General features: G+C 30.7%; 1 protein-coding gene across 1 annotated transcript in view; it reads left to right on the forward strand.

Moving 5' to 3' along the window:
* Window positions 1-9,635: 9,635 nt before the first annotated feature.
* LOC108914152 overlaps window positions 9,636-26,436 on the forward strand; it is a 45,108-nt gene continuing 28,307 nt past the window's right edge. The window contains exon 1 of the mRNA XM_018719879.2: window positions 9,636-9,899. The gene's annotated coding sequence lies outside the window, so the exon portion shown is untranslated. The remainder of the gene's footprint in view (window positions 9,900-26,436) is intronic.

The raw sequence follows: 26,436 nt of genomic DNA on the forward strand, positions 1-26,436 counted from the left end.
AGTAAAACAATTTAATTTAAAATTTATTTTACCATGTTATCTGAATAATTAAATAGATATAAGTCAATTTAACGCGACTTGCAAAATTCACTGAATATGTGGGCTCCTTGTAGCTCGCCCCTAAATCTGTAAATTGTTTACAACGGTGGTCATGGTTACCGTCGCGCTTGAGTGAAAGATGGAGTGGGGGCATCGCATATTTAATTTGTTTACGTGTGGTGTAAAACTTTAATACTTACGTATTGTTTCTTGTGTGTTCTTTAAAATATTGTAAAAGTTTAAATATTAGATTGCAAAGACAGGCTAACAGCACATACAATGCTATCTATTGAAAAATCAATGGTGCCAGAAATACAAAACTTTAATGAAAAAGTAATTGAAAAGTTTAATTCGGACAAAAGCAAGAGAATGTACTTTCACTATAAAAAATAATGTTAAGCACATTTTCCCTATATTTCAATAGTAAGTACTTAAAATAAAACTACCCCCTAAGTCAAGAGTCGCTACTGTGTATAATTTTTCAGTTATTCCCATAAGATAAATATGTGGTAGTATAAACTATTCAAAAGTGACCATTCAATTATCAAATTATATGTTTCTCTGCCCGAACTCTGAGTCCAGTAGTCCAAAAAAAGGGCATCATTTAATATTTACAGCTCTTGAGTTGTAAGGCAGATAATAATAGGCCTCCGCGTGAAATTGTCGACTTCGACGTCTCATAATGAATCGTATATTTTCCGTTTTACAGTGGGTGGTCCCTGTTAAACCGTCTTTATTAACCGAAGTACTGCCCTAGGAACCTTTGTTACAACCAGATAAATTGATGTTAGATAACGGTCTGGCTAAATTGCTAGGAATAATTTATAAGATATTCACGTCAGGGTTTTAGGAACAGTAAATTTAACACTTTATTAAATACCAAACGTAGCTTTTTGAAGATCTAGTTGAAAGTCGTAAAATCGAACGGTACTACTAAATTAGTTAAGTGAATGGATTTAGCACAGTTTCCGAAATGTGGTGGAACTATACATGGTGTTAATGAAATACACTGCCCATTTTAATGGTGGATTTTATGTTCTAAGTCAATAAAAAAAGTTTCGATAAATATGTATCCGGAAAAGCTTCATTTCGAGATACAGAGTGTTGAAATTTAAAAGTATAGGTATCACATTTATTTAAATATCTCTTAAGATGGTTAACGATAGTTAAATTGATGAAACAAAGGCTAATAATGACTTATCTAATTTTGGGTAAAATATTACACAAATTTATTACACAAGTCAGTCAACCAGTAGCGGAGCTACTAGAAAACATTGTCATTAGGAACCCTAGAAGTTCGACGCCACTAAATATTTTGGATACTGGATAGGTGTACTTAATTTCGATTAGTATTTTTAAGATCTTTTTCAATTTATTCTACAAACTAGCCATTCCTTTGATTTTTATTAATTTAAAATAAGCCTTCAACATAGTTATAATAATCGAAAATAACAACACCTACTATTCGTGTCACAAAAAAAATAGAAATATTTTGTTGGAAATACAATTTATGTAAAATGTATATTCGAAAATCCAAGAAGTCATTGAACTAGGCATTTTTTATTTTCTGAAGGATATTTGGGTATTTACATCTTCTTGTAAATACCAACTAGAATTAAATGTACCTACTAATCCAATTTCCAAAATATTCAGTGGCGGTAGGGTACCTAGTGACGCACTGTAGGAACTTTTTATGCTAATCTAGATCATTGAATCTTATATTTTTATTGTGAAATATTACATTTCTAACTGTATGTATTAAAATTTAAACATTTATAAAAATAAAATATCTAGGAATAAAACAATTCAAACAATTTTTGGAATTTTGTAAGAGACATAAAGAAAATACAACAATTAAAGAGTTAAAATCAAAACAAGGTGCTATTATCTTAAATGACTATGAAAAAACAGTTACATTTAATAACTATTTTGGTAAGTGACAAATACTTAGTCCAATTGGTAAGCCAACAAACAAAATTCTGTGCAATATGTTTCTTTCTAATTGTAAGACCTACAAATAAAAAAGAAGTTGAGAAAGTTATATTAAGTTAAAATAATAATAAAGCACAGGTATATGATGGTGTAAAATCTAAGATATTAAAAGAAATATCAGATGAAAAGCAGAACATTTTGCAGAATTAATAGTACAGGCTAGTGTTCCTCTGTATTTAAAAAGACTATAATTAAAACATTTTTTAAAAAGGCCAAAGGCAGAAACGTTTAATTATAGACCTATATTTTTTATTAGCATTTTCTCCAAAATATTTGAAAAAACGTTGAAAAAAGTGTTACAGAATATACTAAAAAGTTTAATTTATAATAGGCATTTCGGATTTAAAGGGAATAAATATTTCTACATAAGATGGCAATTGATATGTAACTTCAGAACTATTTAAGGTATAGATATTCAGTTCAATCAGTAGAAAACTTAGGTTTTAGAGAAATTACCTCGGTGATAGAGTACATTATTGCCAGATAAATAATGTTAAAAGTGGAATGGGAGTTCCACAAGGAACAGTCTTGGGGCCTATATTGCTTAGTAGTTAGTAATGATTTTTTCAACCAGAAAACTGTTGGAATCTATCGGCTTTGCAGATGTTACAGTAGTTGAAGAGTAATTCATACATATAAAAAAATGGTGTGATGAAAATTTTCTTAGTACATTTTGAAAAAACTTTGTACTTTTGATTGTAACAAATGAAATCTTCCAAATTTTGACACGCCTCTAATCAATTATAAACTTCTAAAAAGAACATTAAATATTTGTGTAGTGATATATTTGAGTTGAGGATTTGAGGGTTATCTTATAAATAACGTTGTTAAAACATAACGAACACTTATTTTTAAGGTAAATGTCATATACTAGATGTTGGATATACAGGTTGTTTGTAAATAAGTGCGAAATATTTTAGGGGGTGGTTGCCGAAGTTATGTTGTGAAAAAAAGTTAATATAAGAGTAGGTCGAAATATGCTTCGTTTCCGAGATAGAGTGTTTCAATTTAAATTATTTATTTATTTTTATTAATTATTTCAAAGAATTTTAAAGATATTGACTCGAAATTTGAAAAACGCTTTGGAGAGATAAATGTACATTTTTTGGGGTGATCTTAATATTTCTACATGCACCAGTGCCGTTCGTGTGGGAATCCCACAAAATTTTTTAATAAAAAAAAAGGTACGCCACTGACTTTTTCCCGTTTTGATATTTTTTTTGGAAGTCCGCCATAAATTCTGAATGAAATTGATCTCTTCAATTTTTTTCGTAGGATGCACCCTTTTTGATGAAAAAAATATAACATATTTTATTGCAATAAGTTGTGTATTTTTAATTTCTATTGATACATTATCTAGTAGCTTGTTGTCAATATTTCTAAATAAAATACTACCATCAAATTTCCAGTCAATATTCTTAAACTTTTTTTTCACAATATAACTTTCGGCAGCCACTCCCTAAAATATTTCGTGTTTATTCACAAACACCCTGTATTAAGATTTTGTATTACTTCCTTGTAGAATCAAGGTTTCATATGGCATTATTTCATGGGGAAATACCTTCTATAATCACCTAAAGAGGTTACAAGTAATTCAAAAAACAAGTTTTCAAATACTCCATAGAACAACCTACATATTTAACATAGAATCAAAAGTACTGGGTACAGAAAATTATATTTCTATTTTGTATTAGGTTTAAACTGTCATACTCGCCAAACTATAGATTATAGATAAAAATTACATTGTTACCAAATGTCAAAATGTCAAAAATCTATTGGTCAAAAAAGTTATTGGTATTTAGTGCCTAGGCTGTATAATTCATTACCTGAAAAATTAAAACAATATAACTCGAACATACAAATAAAAACAAATTAAAAATACTAAATAAAAACCGATACAGCCACACTCTTATTTGTAACTTGAATTTATAATTTGTGATTGATTGTGAATTTTAAATTGTAGTTATTTCAATTTAATGTGAATTTTTTACATATTTCAAGAATTGTTGAAAAATAAGTTTTTGTAGATCCCCCAAACTGTATCTTTTGCTTTTTTCAAAATTTCTCGAAAATTGAAAGAGGTAGTCTTCGAGGTTATTACTTAGCAATGTAATGGTTTAAAATCTTCTCCATTAAATCATTTCTCTGTTTGTCCCACTCGGTATAATTATGTTACTGATCCTGTAACGTTTAAATGAAACACAAAAATTACATAATATCGAGTCAAGTATACTAAACAAAATTCACATTTTTGTATCCATCTCCTTTCTCATTGTAGTAGTCAAGGTGTTCTTGTAGACGCACAAACTATTAACCAAACCTGCTAAACAAGCTTGGCTTTGACTTCACAGTCGTGCAGTTTGACCCATTTGTAGCAGAAGATACAGTTAACATTGTTACTGCAATAATTGTATTTATTTCTTCCTCTTTGTGTGAGCTAAACGAAACTATATACGTAGGTACGTGGATGTTTTCACAAAAATATTCGCTGTAATTAATTCAATTTCTCAGGAACTCGGTCAGTGTTGCCACAATCGTATTAACGTGGGTTCTTGGTGGGCGTTCGGTTGTTCTGGATTTGTATTTTTTCGAAAGGTACTAGCAGAAAAGTATTCACAATTTTTTATATGAAATAAGCTGCACATAAAGCTTATAAAATGATGTAATATACCGGTGTTAAATCTGTTTTATATTTAACAATTTTTCATCCAATAAATTGTGCAACAAATTGGAAGTTTTACAATAAAGTTGCAGATATACAGCAATAAATTGGAATTCATTGACAAAATTTAATATCACCAACTTAGAATTCAGAAAATCTGTCATGATAACAGCTATCCATACAAACCAAGCCAAATCATAAATCAACTGGAAGATAATACAATTAAATTCACGGTTTTTTTATTATATTTTATTTTCATTTGGAAAAATTGTCTTAAAATTAGTATACAAATTACACATGATACTCTTCGACTGGGAATTAAATTCCTTTCTTTTATTTTTCATCTTCATTGATTTATTGTAGTAAAAAATTACTCTGAAAATGTACAGGACGATACTCTTACAAAGAAACACGCCTTAGTAATTGCAAAACACAGTATGCACCGCAAGCTGCTACCGTGAACGCCACGCCGCCAATGTGTTTCTACCTTGGATGTAGAATGCGGTTAATTCCAAGAAAGTGACGCAAGGGTCTTCCTGGAATTATATCTCGACAAATATCGCACGGGCTGCAAATGAAATTTTTTTATGTACATGTAAAATTTTTGAGAATTGTTTAGAAATATACTTTTTTATCAAGGGAGATCTTTATTTATGTAAAAACGTTAATGCAGGTTTCCATGAAACCCATGTTGATGTTACCTGGCCGTCAACCGCTTACGACTATATTAAAAAGATAAGTCCTGCAAAATAGCCCTAGGCGAACCTAACTATTTCCTTTCATGTTTACATGGATTATTAACGGTAGACGATAAGCGATAGGCTTGAAGTAGACGGGCGACAGACATGTAGACATGATTTAAATGGATTGCCCTGCTCTATGTATTTTAGATACTTCGTAGACAAACAAGGGCTTTCTTGGAAACACATTACATTTATGGTTAATATATTGGCACAGTCAAAGAATATATGTGTAGTGTATAAGAAGGACAAAAGAAAAAATTGTTGTCATCTTTCTTACATTTCTATCAAGACAAAAATGATAAAGACCGAAGTTTTAGGAATTTTTCTTTGTGATTACGACAATACACAGGGTGTTAATAATATACTCTGCCAAATTTAATTTAAAAAACCTTTCAGAGATATAGGTGTTGAAATATAAAAAAATCACATATATTTAAATATCTTATAAGATGACTAATTAGGTATGGACATAAATTTGCTGAGTTGGTACACAAATCCGCCAACGCAGTGGCGTTTCTAAGAACCCTACAATTTCAGCGGCACTGAAAATTTTGGAAATTGGGTAAGAAAATTTAATTCCAACAAAAATGTTACTCATTTTATTCGAAAAACGAGCCATTCTTGAGTTATTATTTACACCATAGTTGAAAAATTGAAAATAACTCCAAAACTATTCGTCCCATAAGGAAAAATTATCGAAATTGTTGTGTTAGAAATACAATTTCAAAAACAATGTAACCTTTACACGTAAAAAAAATCGGTAACGTAGCAATTTTGAATTTTTTAGGGAATTACTATCCTCTAGAAAATTAAAAATTCCTACATCAATGACTCCTTTGGATATGATTATATTGTCTTTAAAATTGTTTTTTCAACAAAAATTCCTATAATTTTTTTTTCAGTAGCGTGAATATTCTAGCACTCTTAAGGTCAGTGCTTCTCAATATCTCCACCATTGGTGATCTTTAATCACATATATTTAACTATATCGCGAAATCGAAGCATTTTCGGGGATTTGTAATGTGGATTTTCAAGATCAGATAGTCAACATTCCGTTGCTAACTTACTAAACAAATCTTTAAATTCTGTATTAAAAAATACATACCTTATTATGAAATGTGGTCTAAACAAAGGACATATATGTATTTGAACAAAGTTTTTTGTATATCATGTTGTAAGAATAAGAGGATTTCAAATAGCAATAGATATAGGTACAGGAAATTAAAAAAAAACACTAGGTTAGTTTATATCTCCTAAATGCAGCTACATCAAATTGTTTTTTTTATTTTTTGAGATCGTAGGAAAATTTTCTAAAACTATCACGTCTATCATTTTTTTAGATGAAAATTTAAAAAAATAAGGGGGTTGAAACGTTATGTAAATATTCCTGTGATGTTAATGACTTACCTTAAAATAGACATTTTCATTTTTATATAAATATTAATAATATGTACCTTCTAGAATTGCGATCAACAAATGATGATTTGTGCAAAATTATAATTCCTCAACTGCTTATATTCGTTATCAAACTTGAAGTAACAAACAATTGTTATTGTCAGCAAAATATTAACAAATGTACCTACCTATAAATTAACTACATAATTATTTTTTAAATTTATTTACTGACTATTGAGATATTGGATTGGAACAAAATGTAATCATATGTAAAATATAATATCAGAAAAAAATAATATATTTTAGTTATATCATTAGAAAGATAATGTATAGATAGGTATATATTTTTACAGAAAACGATATACTTTAGAAACATTTGAAGTAGTCAGTCATATAACTCATATATGTAGTCAATCAACATTATGGTGTTCTGATATTTTAAGAAATTGAAACACCTTGTCTGTAATGGTGTCCCTTAATTTGACGATAACTCAAGAAGTTCAAATGAAGTATGGATTAAATCCGATTCCTTACGAAAATATAACAACTTAAGAATGACCTATTAACTATGGTTTTTTAATAACCTCTAAACCAGATGTAATATTGGTACCAAATTTAATTTTTTAATCTCATACTTACAGAGAGCGCCAAAATTGTCTCTTAAAAAATGCAAGCATGAGAGCGTGATTGAAAAATTGTTCTCTTTCAAAAATTTTACTGAAGACCACAGTTTTTGAGTAAAATTAAAAAATGTTATATCTTGTGAATACGATGATTACAAAATTTCACACATCAAAGAAGGCCGTGAGTTTCATCTTCATAAGCATACAAATGTTTCTGAATACTAAAAATTATTTGCATTAAATAGTTTGTACTCATTAGTATTCATTAAATGTTAAACACTACATTAAATATTGTCTTCTTTTACATTTTTCTATGCCAGTACCCGCAACCCGTTGGAGGTCTTAAATTATATTTAGTGTTTAGAAATATTTATTTATTGTGAGAATGAACACTAGAACACTAGAAAACCTCATTCTTTAGCAACATTTTTCAACGGCAATAATTTTTACTTTACTTTTCAATAGCTAAAAAAATGTTTACAAGTTGGCTTTGAAAGGGTGGGTTTCATTCAAACCATTTTTTGTCACAATACGTAAATGAGTGATCAACAGTCACTAAGGTATATCAAATTTGGTACTGATATTTCAACAGGTGTAGAAGAGATTAAAAAATATGTATTGCTAACACGTCATCGCCATTTGACATTTTTATTAGTTTTGATCAAAGAACACCCTGTAGAAAGTTGGTAGTCAAATTCAGGAGCACTTTGTATAACGGCTTTTAATGAAAACATCATTAAACTGTGGTGTTAATTTCTGTAACTGTGATGTAGGTGTTATTAAATTTTAATCCAAGTTTAAATAGTTGATTTATATTAAATACATAGTAATTTTGTTAGGGAAACCATTCTTCACACAGAAAAATTATAGTAGTTTGGTAGAAGAGAGTCAAAATTTATTACACAAAACTAATTCACTGTGCTTGCACTTTACCTTTGCATTCTACTTAATCTACTAATATAAACCGGCCTTTAGTGTTACATAAAAGCAACTACAAACCACTATTACCCAGGCTTTTGTTCTTGCCTGTTAATCTAAGCGTTTCGAACTTACATAATGCCGTTTCATGAACAAGTAAAAGGAATAAACAGTTAATTATTGTTATGCAGTATTAAACCTATAATCCCTTTATATTTGATTCAGGGCCACTGCAACTTATGCCAGTTAGACTAATATTATAATTGAATTACAAGTATCAATCTTACATAATGTTTCTTTCTCTTAAAAAAATAACAACTGCTAAGCCTACTTCTTGAAGCTGGTGGCCAAAATCAGTTGATTGAGCCAAATATGCCTTATGCAAATGTTGTTGGTTTCAAAGATACATGGTGTTCAATGTTTGAATTTTATTTTGTTTCTCAATAATTTTGAAAACTGTCATGTATGAACAGTATGGCATTATTATGTTTTTCGACATGACAAATAAGAATGTTTAACTAATTTGGTCGTTGCTTGTATAGGGCGTCAGTTATGCCCTATCCCTTTGATAAACAGGGGAATTTTTTGTTGCCTTTTAATCCTTAAATTAAACTGATGCGACTTGACAACTGGTGTATGAACCAAATTATTTACAGTTTTCTAATAAAAGTTGGTCAAATCATTTGAAGAGATATTATATTTTATTTCCTGGCTATGGTGGAAAACTCTAAACCTTTTGCAGACACCCTGTATATTGATGGAGACTTCTACCCAAAGTACAAGATTAACCTGAAAGTCAAAGACTAATGAGGAAGAAGGGGCGGTATGTTATTATAAACTAGTGATTTTGTAAATGTAAGTGAAAGAGATCCTATCAAGTAATTTGCCAGATTTTGTGTCACCTTAATTAAATTAACACATAATAGCTGAGTGTGTATCACAGACATGATGTTAGCCTTAATAACGACAAGATAGAAGTAATTTTAGCATATCTCCGTGAAGTATATCCTACCTTTACCGACTACCGTAGGACAAACATAATTGTCTCGTTATCAAATTTTATGTAAGGCGATGTTCCAGATCCGAGGTTCTGCGACGACAGCAGAATACAGATAAAGCAGTATTCAGATAAAAGATTAGCCGGTCGAGAGGTTGCCCCCTTGAAATCCAGCAGCCTAGAAGCCAAGAATCCACCGTCTACTGTTTCATTAGCATTACTATGCGTCCTTGCCTGCTTTGACGCATTTCGTGCTGTTTATTTTATTGCTGGTTAGGTAGTAAACTTCTTGCTTCGGTGCTTTTAACAATGTGCGATGTTCGACTGTTACGTTTCCGTTCTTCTGTTGGAAGCACACTTGTGACAAATTCTGTGCAGTGCTCGTCCGTGTTTCGTTCATAGTGCGAGTGCCTTAAGTGAGTAATCGTAGAAATTCTTTTTTAAATTGTGATACTACGTTGTTGAACGGACCTTTACAAAATTTTGTGCAATACTGTGATTCTTTTGTGTAAATAATTCTGTGTAAAAAAGTGAGTTATTTTATTAGCAGAGAGATAAGAACACGTATGCGTTTGTTTATTTAAATATTTTTGGTTTAAATATTTGAGCATGACTTACACAGTAAATATTAAATCGTACCTTTCAGATACGAGGATGTAACTAATTATGCATATGTTATTTTTTTAAGGATACAATTTATCTGTCTGTGAAGGACAATATTTTGAAATATTTTTATTATGCATATTTGGTTTCGCAGCCCCTGTATATTTTAGTGACATAAATTATAGCAATCTGTGTTACATAATTTATCTAAGCCACTATACATAAAGTTAAAAGAGAGGTTACTGTTTACTGAAATGAACTGAATTTGGTGCAAATATTGTTTGTTTTTATAATAATGTTATTGAGTTTATCTGAATTTATAAATATTTTATCAATTTTTCCAAACATTCTTATCAAACTGACCTAGTCAAGATCAACTTATATTGTTTATAATACTGAATTTTGTAGGTTAGGTTTGGGTATCTATCAAAAAGAAAGGTAGTAAAAGGCAAAAGCTGTACCTACTATATCTATTCATATTTATACATGTGCGGTTAATTTTTCAAGTTGTTATGTCTGAGATACTTTTTTAAAAATTACAAATAGTTATTCCTATTCCTATATGATTGCTCGATTGCTTTTTTAAAGTTTTACAACTGTGCGTTGAAGAATATTTTCCAAAAGGACGTTTCAGCACTTCTTGTCACACTTGTTTTTAGACTGTATAATTATTCCAAGAATTTACTTACACAAATATGGTTCGTTAACGTTACTGTTATTTGTATTACTTACGTATTTTAAACATAACGTGACAAATATCAAAATATTAGAGGCATAACATTTTCCACATGTAGTCCAGTCGAATTAAAGTTTGAACGTAAAAAAATTGCAAAATTTTATTGTACTTTATGGCGGGAAAGGGTATGTAGAATGATAATATCAAAAAACTAACTGGAAAAAAGTGACGCAAATTGCAAATGTGTCAAAATTTTGTGATTTTTCACTTTTTTACTGCCCATGAAGGTCTTAACGACCTATGTGAAAATTAGTTATTTTATGTTATAGGCAACTAAATTACCTACAATTTAAGGTTCCTAAAGTCATATTTCACCAATATGTTACTAGTAAAATAAAGGTCGAACGATCAGTTTTCGAAATTTTTTTTTCGAAAAAAAGTTGAAATTAACTAGCCCTTTACAACTAACAAAGTAGGACGTGCAACACAGCGTTATACAGGGTGTCTCGCATAAGAACCGACACAGGGCAGGTACATGTAGGGGTGTCCAAAATATTTTAATTTAACCAAACTTAATTATATACAAAGTTGCACCCCTGAGGAGTTATGATCCCCCAAAATGGGGCCCTAAATTTCGAAAAAAATTAATATCTCTGCAACACTTTACCGTAGAAGAACCAAATTTCGTACATGATTTAGGTTTATTACTGGTCTTCCTTGATTATGATTTAAAGTTAATTGAAGCAGTACTCACCTCTAAAATTGTACCGAACTTTTTTTTCATTGACCGAATTGAAAAATAGTAATATTAATTCTCAGCAGAATTTAATTCTAATTTTTTTACACTTGTTAAATTTTAAAAAACTTTATGGTTTTCAAGAAGAACCGTATTAACTGACACAAGATTTTAACAGTGTTCATTAGAAAATAATAAAAAAGTCAGTAGTAGGTTTTATCTTTCAAATTTGATAATTAGCCAGATGAATTTTATTTCACTTCTCTCCTAATTTTACAAAAAGAAAACAACTCTTGTGTAAAACAAGTCAATGCAACTACAAATTCATTAATTGAAAATAATGAGCTTTGGCATAAACGTTTAGGCCACATTGGAAAACAAAAATTCTTAGAACTTAAGAAACTAGCAGTAGCACAAGGTAATATTAATTTTAAGAAAATTTTTCCTAGTGAATCCATTTGTGAGGCTTGCATTTATGGTAAACAAGCAAGGCTTCCTTTTCAAAAAGCCACAGATAAAACTCATATTACAAGATCGTTGTTTATAATACATTCAGATGTATGTGGGCCTATAACACCACCCACTATTAATAATAAAAATTATTTTTTAATTTTTGTTGATGAATATACCCATTATACAGTCACCTATTGGTTGACATATAAGTCAGAAGTACTTAAATTCTTTCAGGACTTTGTTGCAAAAAGTGAGGCACACTTTAATTTGAAAATTGTAAATTTATATTGCGACAATGGGCGCGAATATCTTTCAAATGAATTTAAAAATTTCTGTGTTCAGAAAGGTATAACTTACCACCTAACTGTACCACATACGCCACAACAAAATGCAGTGGCGGAACGTATGAATCGTTCAATTACTGAAAAGGCACGCGCAATGGTACATGGTGCTGAGTTAGACAAAAGGTTTTGGGGTTAACTGCAACATATTTAATAAATATCACAACAACTAAAGCAATAACCTCATTCAAAATTATTTACTCAGTTTACATTTTATTATTTTCTTCCCCATAACTCAACACTAACTGACAAGTTTGAAAGATAAATTCATTGCCTACTACTGACTTTTCGATTATTTTCTAATAAACACTGTTAAAATTTTGTTTCAGTTAATACGGTTTTTCTCCCCACTGAACGCCTTGTAGTGCTTCAATTAACTTTAAATCTTAGTCAAAGAAGACCAGTAATAAACATAAAACATGTACCAAATTTGGTTCTTTTGCGGTAAAGTGTTACAGAGATATTAATTTTTTTAGAAATTTAGGGCCCCACTTTGGGGGCTAATAACTCCTCAGGGGTGCAACTTTGTATGGTTTGGTTATTTATTTTTAAATTATAATATTTTGGTACCCCTACATGCACCTACTCTGCGTCGGTTCTTATGATGGACACCCTGTATATAAATTGTCCCCTGGTTTAGGCAAAAGCCGATCGGGAATTCGCTATTTTTGCAATAAATAGAGCTTATTTTTACGGTAATTTAAAATAGAAGAAAAACCACCTACGCCTCTTTGTTCCCAAGATAACCCTTTTTATAACGTTAATTGCTAATTAACTATTGGATGTATCGTACCGGAATTTTAAGGACAATTAAAGAGTTAAACTTTTATTTCCAAAAAGTTTTATATTGATAGTTCAATTAATAAACGCGTTAGCAGCAGTAAACGTTAACGTGAGCCGAGTTCTATTTAATGTAAAAAGAGCGAATTCTTGAGCGGATTTTGCCTGACCTGGGACAATAATTTATTAACTTTTTGATATGTTCCTTTTTCGTGGTTTCATTGGATCAATTAGAACCTATATTTACGATATTTTCTTCTAAAATTATCATTTAGTAGTTGCAAAAAAACGAAAGAAACTAATTTACAAATACCTGGAGCAACAATTTCACTGTCAATCGAATCGGTCTTTGGCACACATGTTGGTCATTGGATTGACCGTTTTCTCCATAAATTTCATCAACTTCCATCCATCGTTTTTTGCAATAATGCACATCGTTCGATTTTTTTTTACAGTTAACAAATTGGTGAAATATGATTTTAGGTACCTTAAATTGTAGGTAATTTAATTGTCTACAACATAGAATTAATAATTTTCCGATAGGTCGTCTAGATTTGCAATTTGCCAACTTAGCGTCAGAAATTTCGAGTTATCTTTTTGATATTATTATTCTATATATCCTTACCATACCATACATAAAGTGTAATAAAATGTTTACTAATATATATATTTTTTAATTTTCAGTGTTGAATTCGACTAACGTTTAACGTCTAACGTTTTGACAATCTAGCATAGTTAATCATATCTACCTTTTGTAAATAAAAGATAAAATACTTTACCATTATTGAAATGATTAAAATATGTTTTTAAGTTATTTATTTATGTTATTGTTTATACAATATTCTTACTAGCATTTGATAAACACAGGTATGGATTATTTTCCACATTTTAAGATACCTACCCAAAATGTTAGATCATCAGTGAGTTGTCCTCAAAAATATAATAGTAGGTGTAAATTGTATTAGTAAGCAATATTAAAAAACACAACATCATGTTAATTGAAGTGTTGGAGATTCCTACCTAGTTTGCGTTTTATGAAAGAGATAAATCTTGATTTCAATTGATTTTATTAAAAGATAAAATATTTTCCTCTTTATGTGACTAGCACGCATTTTTATATCTATTAAATTTTATTATCAAATTCTTTTAGAATTGAATTAAACGACAAATTGCCAGATTTATTTATAACTTTATCAGTACAGCACTGAATTATGTAATATGGCACTGATAAATTAAAATAAAAGTAACCGTAAGTCATCATCTCTTTGGGATTATAAGGATTTAATTTCATGGCGATAAAATTTTTACAAGGCGTGAAACGATTTAGATAAGCAAACGCATAACTAATATCAATAAAAAAATAATGCTACGACATCGTTTTGGTAAAAGTGATATATCAAACAGACTATCACCGTTGCTGTCTGCGGTAAGCTATCACCCACTACACTGTGTAAGGTTCTGTTACCTTTTCGAACGTAATACTCTTGGCTGTATGCTAATTTTTGTTACCCAACTTAGCTAATTAAAGAGTAACAAATATTTAATATGTTTGACAAAAATTCCTGCTAAAAAGTGAAAGTTTGCCTAAATAAACACATTTTCGTGAACGGTATAGTTGACTTCTAAGTATGAAGTAACATATATTGAAATACCTGTTTTTCGATAGTTAATATTGAAATGGGTTTATACTGATCACATTTAAGCAAAGGTGTTAAAATATTTCGCGTTGAAATCTCATTTTTTAAGTCCGAATGACTTAAGAATAAGAAAAAATAAGCATTTGTTCTTTGCAAAAATTCGCTTTTCCTAAACTCTTCGACCATATATAGATGTTAGTTTTATTTAGCCTTTAAAATATGTACTAGAGCTCTAGTATAGTTTTTCAGGATGTTATAATAAAACTTTATATTTAATTATCACGAGACCACTTCCCTTCATCATTTTTTTAATTAATTTTATTTAAGAACTATCAGCAATTAGACCAATACAAAATAATATAAATAAATATAACCCCATAAGCTCCAACGGGATGTAGCCTACTTGTAGAATTGCGAAACTGTTTAAATTGATTCGTTTATGCTTACCATACAACAAATATTCGTCGATGAATAAAAAATCAGCAACGTAATTCTTTATAAATAGAAACACGTTTTATGCGTGCAATAATTTTAATCAACAGTCAATGTCACAAAAGGTTAACCGTTTGATCGTCTTACAGGATGTTGCGTGTACGCATGTTGTGTGAACCTTAAGAATTGGTTTGTAGCTTCTGTGCGAGTAGGTATCTAAAGTATGTGATAAGTGCTTAGGTCTAAAGAAAACGGAAAGAAGTAAAAGAAACTGCCTGTATTAACATTGCGTTGGCATAAGAAGATTTATGACAGTAAGTTATCACCAAGGATTTAAAAATATACTCTTTCATCTGATGTAAATATAAATAAAAAATTACTTATCTCATACTGTAATAACAAAATAAGTTACAATGTCAGTTATTCTGAATTTTGTATATGTTTTGATTATGAAATGAATTCGGAGATATATTAGCCCTGTAAGGTCACCTGGAAGTCAAGTCAAGGTCATTTCATTTGACTTAATCTCAATTCAAGCCCCGTATGAAACAAATGGGGTTTTATTTATAAAAGTTGATTATAATCAACTGGTTGTTTACTTGTTACCATTAATCAAGATCATTGCAAGGTTACTGCAGGTCTTGTAGAGTTTTGTACAGAAACCAACATTTCAATCCAGAAGAATATATCTGTAACACGGTTAATTATCTTCTTAATATAATCTGTAAAATTATAAAGTCTTTTCTTCAGTTTGACCTTGAAACGACCTTTACCTGACTTCGAGGTCACCTTAAATAGCTCAACTTGAACTTCATGAAGCTTACTCAGGTCTACAACCAAAATCACATACTTCCCCCCTCTTTATCTCTGAAACTATTCATAGTATCACTTTGGGCCCATGACAACTTTTGATCAGAAAGTCAAAAATTTGCAATTTCAGCAAAATCGACTGGGACCCATTTTCCATTGATTTTGTGCGGGGTTCTTTGATTTTGGACAATGAATGGATCAACCATTTATAGAGGAATTGTCCCTACACCTATAATCGCGTAAATTTTCCAGCAACTGTGGATAGTTTTCATTGTTCTCGTTATAAGACTAATGCTAATTTATAAGTTTTATTAGTTCAGTTTTCGTTCGTGCAGTGCTACTTTTCCATAACACTAAAAATAAGATAGTGTCACTACAAAATTTGTCCAAATTTATTAAATCTATGTACTAAAAGTACTAAGTTTACCTTGTATTACCTACTCATTATAATTACTTTTACAATACAATCGGTGCCTTTTCGTTTACCTAAGTACCAAAATATGTAAGACTAATGCTAATTTATAAGTTTTATTAATTCAGTTTTCGTTCGTGCAGTGTTACTTTTCCCATAACACTAAAAATAAGATAGTGTCACTACAAAATTTGTCCAAATTTATTAAATCTATGTACTAAAAGTACTAAGTTTACCTTTTATTATCTACTCATTATAATTACTTTTACAATACAATCGGTGCCTTATCGTTTACCTAAGTACCAAAATATGTCGAAAAAGTAAACAAATCGACCTTTTAAATGCATTAGTTAAAAATATTTGTCTAATTATTACGAAAACGGTAATCACAATGATTAGCTTTTAGAGCTGTCTTTAGTGTCCTATTAAAATTTTATTGAAACCGTACGTGACTGACATTAAAGTGTCAACAAATTATTTAAGTGTCGTTGGATTTCAATTGAAATTCATCATCTATCGATAACTTAATACAAACAAGCACGACGTAAAATTAACCATGTTCCTTTTTGGAATAACAATACTTATTACACTCAAATTTGACACAGATTATAAAGATTTGATCATAATTTAAATTAATGTTGAGATTAATTTCTTTATTCCTCAACTAATCGAAAGCGGAAAACTTTCACACACTATGTTACAGAAAGCGGTTTAAGCTTTTTAAGAAATTTTAACGATTTTCGCGTTATATCAGTTTATGAAGCAACATTTGCTTAAAGATATTCTTGCGATATATGTCCAATCGATAAGGTAGAAAAAATACCACCTGGAAACAAAAACTATGGTGATATAGGAAAAAAAATCTGAGAAAGTGTTTTTTTCCTGTTATGCATAAATGGCGAAGTTAACCTAAAAAATGCATAAATTTGAACTACAACCGAAAAAAGTTAAATGAGAAAGTTATTAAAAAAACCTATCGATTCGTATTTTTAAATATATCGGTTGCTATATTACTTTTCGAGATATACAGGGTGATTCACAACTTATCCAAAAAAATTTGGGAATAGATGCGGCATGAGAAATGGAGTTAATAACGTAAAAAAAAATTTTGTAAAATCCTTATAGTTTCCGAGAAAAAATTATTGAAGTTATAGTACACTCAACCACTACATAGCTGGACAACTGTAGTCTCTAGCGTCACTCGCAATACGCGTGGAGAGCCATATGACTCCTAATACTGAAATCCGTCGTTACAGTAGTTTTTACCTGTTATATGTGGTGTTTGCAACAGTTTTTTAGTAGTTAGTGTCAAAAATGGTTTGCGTGTTTAGCAACTCAGAGTTGATGGATATCGTTTTAATTTATGGTGAAGCAAGACAACATTTGTATTATGGTGAACCATTTGGGTTATGGTGAAGCAACACATCATTTGTTATCATCAACACATCATTGTGTTAGTTCGTAGAAAGTGAGTAAGACGGACCAAATGTGTTTACACGTTAGTGGATAAAATTTTGAACAATTGTTGTTGTAACATCGGGTATGTCAAATGATTTTATTAATTAAAAACACAAATTAATTTTATTAGTAATTAATAAAGCATTTGAATTTGCCCATATAAAATAGGTGCTATAAAATTCTATTTATTTCTTTCCTTGTGAAAGTTTTTGTCCGTTTTTATCACACCGCCATGCCGGTCGCATTGTGCAAGGTCAGGTTTTACAGTGGACCAGTTTCCAGTGCCGTGCAGAAGTGTATTTTTAAATCAATTTCGAACTGCCCTTTTTGATTTTTTCTTTACAAAATTGTATTTGTAAGGGTCCCCTGTACATCCAGATTTTTTTTTTGGATAAGTTCTGAATCACCCTGTATAAAATAACTTAATAATCGAGATTTCTTGTTTTTGCTGTATCTCTTGCAAATTAAGGTAAATGTAGCCCTCGGAAAGCAAAAAAATACCTTTTTTAAATTAAACTATTAAAAATTTTTCGATTTATATCGATTTTTCGAAAAAAAAGTCATCCCGAAAATCGGCTCTTCTTGCTCGACGAATAGTCGTAGAGAAACGAATCAGGGTTCATTTTTTTCCTTAAGAATTGTGCTTGCTTTCATGGTAAAAAGGAGTGATAACGATTTTATTAATTTAAAGTACACAAAAATCACTGAAAAAAGTAAAAAATTTTCGATTTTTTTTTCTCGATAATGTCTGTTACATGAATCGATTGATAGCATTTTTACGCGAATTTAAAAAAGCTACATGATATTTTTTTTAATATTAAGTTAAGTTATAAAAATAATTAAAATGTAATAAAACCTGAAAGAAAGTGAAAGTTTTATGATGGCGATATTTTTTGTTATAAATAATTATTAAAATGTTAACTTCTTCAACTTCAATCTCTGTAAGAATGGAAGCTGTAGCACTTAAATAGCGGCCTGTGGAATTTTTTGAAAAAGAAAAATTATCGGCTTCAATAGGTCGTAGAGCAACGTTTTTTGTTAATTCGCGTAAAAATACCAGCAATCGATTCCTGTAATAGACATTATCGTGAAATAAAAATCGAAAAAGATATTCAAGAAAAACGCGGCCAAAAAGTTTTTACTTTGTTCAAAGCCATTTTTGGACACTTGAAATGAATAAAATCGTTATCACTCTTTTTTACCATGAAACTCTTAAAGAAAAAACAGTATCCTGATTCTATTTTTTTTCGAAAAATCGATGTAACTCGAAAAATTTTGTATATTTTTTAATTTAAAAAAGGCACTTATTTTGATTGGAGTTCAATTTTTTTTATTAACAAAAAACCGTTTTTTTGACTTTTATGAATTTTTTAAGTTAACTTCGCCGTTTATGCGTCACAAGAACAGAACATTATCTTTCTTAGAATTTTTTCCTATATCACCATATGTATGTTTCCAGGTGGTATTTTTTGTAAATTTAACATTAGTAGTGACAGATTAATTGGATTAATACTCCAACAGAGTATCTGCAAGACAAGTAGACTATTGTTTAAGGCAGGAGTCCAGTTTATGGAATCGAGATTCAGTTCCGATCCTGAAATTCAATTAAGAAAAAGTCAGTCATTTAAAGGTAATCAGGCTTTATTTGAAAATTGTTCTGACGAAGAAAAGTCTCTACATATATCTGAGTGTTATCAAGCTGTTTGGAAGAAAATAAGAATCTTAGTAAAACAATTTGACTTGACTTATGGAAATTCTCTTCCTTTTTCTTCATTCCTTCTTCCTTATTATTGCTTTCTCTTTTGTTCTCGTTCCATCTTCCTTCTTGCTTCTAAATATGTCAAGTAGTCCAGATAATATAGTTTCCAATGGGAGGCAACGAAAGATTTTATTAAAATAAATATTAACTCAAACAAAATAACAACCCACCTAATTTTTATAGTGACATCATCAGATATTCAAAATGCGTCATACGAAAAACATCTCATCCGTGGCTCGTAGTACACGTTTAATTCCATTCTAATATGTTTGAACATCTCATTAAATATCTAATTCCGTAGCAACATTAACAAGAAAATGTATCCCCAATGTAACATTCCCATCGAGATGCATGTTTATAAAATAATAACCTTCGCACTAGCCCAGATGTGACCAGAATACGTAATCAGTTTCGAACATCAATTAAAATAGGTTCTATGTCATCGAGGTAACAATGCACGCCCATCGTTGCATAAGTAGCCTCAGGTGCGACTGCCTTTTTTATGCAAATATTTTTTTCTTGTTTGTCCTGGTGGTGGCGAGTGGTGTTAACCTGTGGCTTAATGGTAGCGGACCATAAACATATAAATATTAGTTTTCGCCCACGGACCACTCTGGAATCTGCGACATCAAGAAGATTAAAAGCGTGGAATTATTTATGCAAATGAAGCTAAATGGTTTGTGACCTTTTTCGCAGGAGTTTGGTAACAGATTTGTGTTTCGCCGGCATAATAAATGGGACGATATGATGTTTCTATTCTAAATGACCTTTCAATGTTTTGAGGTATTAAAACTAAATGCAACTAAAAAGATTACATTGTGGTAGGTAAAAAAGTTTTACAATACTTTTTCGTTTTATTTATAATTCCTTTGTAATGACGAAGTGTCTCAATTACATCTTTAAATATGACTAGCTTTTTTTTTTTTAAAAAAAAGGTGTTATAAGAGAGTTCAGATCTTTTTCCACCCTGTATATGATGTGTCTTTGAAAGACAATCACTTCCTAGTAGTCCATATTTAATATACGCAGCGAATTACCTTGCTACCTTATCTGATACAAAGATTAGAGCATTGTCTCATAATCGGTACGTTCCAAGGTACTTGTAACAGAAAATTCCGTAAAAGATTCGAAACTTTACTAAATTGACACAAACCTTTTACTTCATTTTAAGTATTTACTTAGTGTTTATTGCTGTAGGCAGTTGGCATACTTCTTACTGCATTACACACTTTTTTCGAATAATCGAATCGTATGGCAATCATAAGAAGCAGATGTTAAATTTGTTAAATAAAAGACAACCTCAGAGAATTCAAAGTTAACAGTATAAGCACAACCTCTTTTTAGGTTTTTGTTAAATTTTTGAAAAACATTCACTTTACTGTGATTGCATTCTTCACTAACACTTTTTGCAATTACTGATAATCATTTTATTTGGATGATACATTTTGCAGCTACCGATATAGCTTTGAGACTACCCTAAGTACAATTTTAATTTTCTGTTGGTTTATTCATGGCAAAATTTTTGTTATTTTATTTATACACGTATATTTATAGTTTATTTTCTTGCTACTTAGAGACTCTTCATGTGAAAATTATTAGGTGTTCTCTAATCAACAATTACCTAACAACGAAGATATTGTCGTGGAACTGAAAGATTGGACTTTAGCTTATCGTATGATAGGGCCCCACGTTGGGCGCCATGTCGTGGAACTGAACGATTAGGTTGCGGATCTCGATTAGTTCCTTGAATTTGCCCATCTTATCATCCTTCAGCATGTAGCTGGCTTCAGGATAATGGTCCACGCTCTAATTTGGCTCCGCAGACGCAACTTCACATGCTTTTGAGTTCAAAGAGTTGGTTTTTTAAGGGTTTCGACTGACCCTAAACTGTCTTGCACTTGGGTTTTAAGGAGCACTTCGGTCTATAATCATTATTTGAGACTTCCGTAGAGTGCATGTAAGCCTTAGGGGTCTGTGTCACTGCGTCTCGTAGAAGGGCTAGTGTATGGCAGCTTTAGGAGCTATATGAGTGGCAGCTTTAGCCCTTTGAGAGTCGGATTTAGGCGAGTAACTTGAGTAGCTATGTGAGCTTTGAGCTCGTGTAGGTATTTTTTAGAGAGAGAATATAACTCAAATACGAATTATATAATTTTAGGCTTTATTGTTGCTTTTACAATAAATGTGTGATAACTGATATTGTTTATAGTCCTCTACAGATAAGTTTTAAAAATCTATATTGTGCTGCAGGCACTGACCAGATCTCCGACTTTGGTTACTGAACTTTCGATGGATAGGGTCGACGTTCGATCACGGGCTGGCGTGGTCCTTCATTGAATTCGGACATTTTTTTATTTTTTCCAGCCTGGAATTCCAACCTGGAACAGCTTCGTCTTCTTTATTTCGTGTCGTTGGCAATGTAGACTGCTGCGACATTGTGTTTTTAGGCTGCTTGGAGCGTTTTTCGATGAAAAATTTTGGAAGATCGGTAAAATTTTTAATTCCGCGCCCCGTTGGGGCTCTGCGTCTTTCGGGGCATTGTACTCGGCTCTCGCTTCGGTTGGCTCTGCTTGGGGCAGTTTTTTTAAGGCTTCGCGGTTCCGATTGGAAAGATAGGTGAATTTTTGAAATCATCTCGAGACTGGCATTGCGACAATACTTCATATTGCTTAAAATGTGTGAAATCTTACCTTAGGATAACGTAATTTCAATTTGAAATTAATCGTATGTATTTCAGAACAGCCAGTTTTAATTCGGAATATATCTCATTTTTAAACAAGTTTTTTATCCACGTTTGTTGGTACGTGGAAAGCGTGTATGTATGCAGAAAAATTATTAAACGTCTGAAATACATTTCATAATAGGCCCATTCAGTGATATTTAATTTTAAACTTTTTCTTTAATTTTCTGATAGTATTTAACCACCTAATTATATCTTAAAAAAATTAGGTCAATAGGATTAATAATAAGTGATATATTTAATTCTGAATTTGTAAGACCCTTAAAAAGGTCAACGCTGCGAGAGAACAGCTAATGACGTCACAATACCGGCCACTCGGCGATCAAGTCGCGAGCAGTCGGAGAGATGTGTAGATATTTGCTATACTTTTACCTATATTATATACCTATATTTTTAAATGTATAAATAGAGAGTATATAAGAGATATACATCAAGTCTTGTTGAAATGCATTTTTCACACAACACATTTACTTATTATAAACATAGAATGTCTTGGAATATCTAAATACATTTTCGGATTTTTCTCAATGACGTAAATGGTTCGCTTTTCTACATTTTCTGTTGCTTTCCATTTTTGTACAAATGTACCCAACGTACTAGACTCGGTACTTGTGGATGTATGCGACGACGTGTATGTGCAAGCAACTCAGAACCACCCTCGTTTTTCTTTGGTTGCCCGTCTAGGAGGTTGTAAAATATTATTATTTAAATAAATTGCTTATAGGTGCTTCTCGCAACGTATTTCGAAATTTTTGTGGACGGGAACGTTTAGATGGGGTAGAATTTTTTTTTCGACATAAATTTGAAAATTCTGCTCTAAATGTTCAAATAATAATATTTATAACCCCTTAGACGAGCAACCAAAGAAAAACGAGGGTGGTTCTGAGTTGCTTATAGGTCCCTCTCGCCGACGTATTTCGAAATTTTTGTGAACGGGTACGTTTAGATGGGGCAGAAATTTTTTCCAGCATAAATTTTATAATTCTGCTCTAAATGTTCAAATAATAATATTTAAAACCCTCTAGATGGAAAACCAAAGAAAAACTAGAGTGGTTCTTAACTGCTTATAGGTCCCTGTCGCCGTCGTATTTCGAATTTTTTGTGAACACGAACATTTAGATGGGGCAGAATTTATTTCCGGCATAAAGTTGAGAATTGTGCTCTAAATGTTCAAATAATAATATTTTACAACCCCCTAGACGTGCATCCAAAGAAAAACGAAGGTGGTTTTGAGTTGCATACCGTGGCTGGGGAAACCGTGGATAACATCACACAAACTTTTCATTTTTCGGTAATGAAATAAATATTTTATTCGGAGTCGATCCTGAGGTACTTTTGCAGCCTGGAACTATACAATATTTGTACAATCCTCGGTTTCGACCCATTTAGACATAAAAACAATAATTAACGAAACTGCGAATCGATCCACATATCGTATGTATTAACACAGAATGGGAAGAGAGCGAGCGTGAGCCCCGTACCGGTATTATGACGTCAGCAATGGTTGCTCAACGTTTTTCCGCGCTCTGTTTTCATTAATTTATTTCACACATTTCTCGTTGAAACAAAAAATTGATTTTTGGCATACTAACTAATTAAAGGGTAAACTTTTGAAATATGCAATAAAAAATTTTTACAGAATGGGCCTATTCTTAAATAGAAATAATGTTTTCTGAAAAACAATTTATGAAATACAACTGAACCTCGAATTGAACTAAAACTGATTATTCTGAAATACAACTGTTATTTTCTGAATTATATATGATTAATTTGAAATTTAAATTACGCTTTTTGAAATTAAATTCATTGCGACTAAGACACAATGGATAATAATTTGTGAAATACTTCTGGAAAAGGTGATACACCTGTTAACTTGAAATAGATATTGTTTGTAGACATCCATTATGTATTAGTCAATGATAACGATGGCATTAAATAGAAAGGTGTTATTTTAGTAAATTATGTATTCAAATTGATTTTGAAAACCTGATAATCAAATTATTTTTGAATTGCAAATTAAATCATTAAATAAAAGAAATATGCAGCCTTACAACATATGTAAACATAAAATTTAACAAGGTCAATATGATAATTATTAAATATTTAACGTTTTATAATAAATGTTTTTGCCGTAAAATTCACAATTAGTTAATCTCGGAAATATTCGATGATTTTTACTCAGGTACCAGCTGCCTCGCTTAGCTGTTCTATTTTGTGGAATAGAAATTTGACACCCAAGTCTTGCATTAAAGATGAAATCGTCCCATGTCCCGTTCCATCCCATCTCGGCTATATATAGACATATTTCAGAACTTTATATGCAGTTGCCTAACAATGTAAAAACTTGTTTTATTTGTTTTAACATCCGATAGTGTAATACAATACTTCCATTTCCTCACGTCAAGGCGCTTTTGTGTCATTTAGCATTCTGATGTCATAAGTGCTGCACGTCAAGTTTATGATGTACGGGGGAGGACGACTGCCTTTTTCGGCACTGAGTTTTATGACCAAGATCTTGATTTAATTCTTGACTGTCAAAAAGAGTTTAATGTTATGTAATTTTATAAATAATAATGTTTTTTTGGTTCACATTATATATTTTCACGCTTACTTTAGAACTGTTAGCAAAAATACGTTTTTCATTATCTGGTATCACCGGAAACTGTTAATTTTGCTTTATACAAAAATTGTAAAAACATTTACATTTACATTTATATGAAGCGCCTCATTTGCATTTAAATTTGCATTAGCATAAAACTAACAAACATATAGGATACATTTAAACCACTCTACTCAATCGTAAAGACATAGATTTAACATTTACAATTTACAAGTTAAAGCAGTATCTGTTCATGCATGTATAATTATATTTTTATTATTATTTGCTAGTATGACACCCTCACGTTGTGTACATTAATAATTCACATACAAAATTATTGTTGTTTGTAATTAACTATTTTTTCTTTTGTGTATGAAATTTTATGTCTTCGTTTTACATCCATGACTAACGCTGGGAAGTAATATAAAAATTGTTTTATTTTGTGCAAGGTAGATATGCAGCAGCGTTAAATATGAAGCAAATGAAACTCGCATTGTAGAGAAAGAAAGAAATGTTGCTTCTTCTTGCTGAATTAAGCAGTAACAGTTTTGCTGTACTATAAAAGAAATTAAATACAGTAAAATGAATGTAAAAAAATTATGCTACTAGTACTGAGTGTTAGAAGAGTGTTACTGAGTTAGAAGGTAAATGTTTTTATTTGGAATTACATAATTCAGCATTTAATAAACAATATTTTTTAATCAACAAACTATATAAGAATAACCATAGTATTTGCTTAAAATTGTAAGTAAATATTTGTTATGTTTTAAGTAATTTTAGAAGCTTGTCTTAAAATTCGAATGATTTTCGTTGTGAATAGAAACTGAGTTCGGTTTCCTTCGAGTTCGTAGGTGGTGAAAGTTTTCAAATTTAGCTTTTGAAAATTACACATAATTCTTCAATCCTCTTATTCTTTTTTGCCTTCTACTTAGAGAAAAAAAAATGCTGAAATTTTCACTATTGAATTTACTAAACACGTCTTTAACTTTTTACCATGAGAAAAAATATTTTAAATAAAAGTGTTTCATAATAACTTCGTCTTGTTATAAACAAATGGAAATTCTTTTAACTCTTGTAAAGTTACAATTTATGGCCTGCTAGAAGTTCTGATTTAATTTCCACATAGTTCTATCTATGGGGCATTCTGAAAAATAAAATGAACAAGAAATATACACGAAGTTAATATTATCAATGAGGTGGATATTAAGGGAATTATGAAACAAAACTTGCTTACAAATTTTGTAATAGAAAAACATATATTTCTATTACAACAAATCGATAACCATACAAAATCATTGCGCAAACTACCAAAATACATACCACTTGGTTATACTAATATACCAATTGTCTCTTTATTTATATGTTTTTTGAAATTGTGAGAAAATTTCCTAAAATTTTGATTTATAGTCAATTTTTTCTAAATAGAAAGGCAAAAAAGGAAATGGAACTTTATGTAAATACCCCTGTACAAAATGCAAAATATGGAAAGTATAATACTAGAAAATCTGTCGACACTCAAATCAAAATGCAGTTACAATCGTAGATTTTTTAAGATGTGAACGCGGTCCAAGAGTAAAGAAAGATATCATAAAACAATTTTATCAGTTAAATTCAGATAAATTACAAAATAATTC

Source organism: Anoplophora glabripennis, unplaced genomic scaffold (genome assembly GCF_000390285.2).
Source record: "Anoplophora glabripennis isolate ALB-LARVAE unplaced genomic scaffold, Agla_2.0 scaffold610, whole genome shotgun sequence".
Lineage (NCBI taxonomy): Eukaryota > Metazoa > Arthropoda > Insecta > Coleoptera > Cerambycidae > Anoplophora > Anoplophora glabripennis.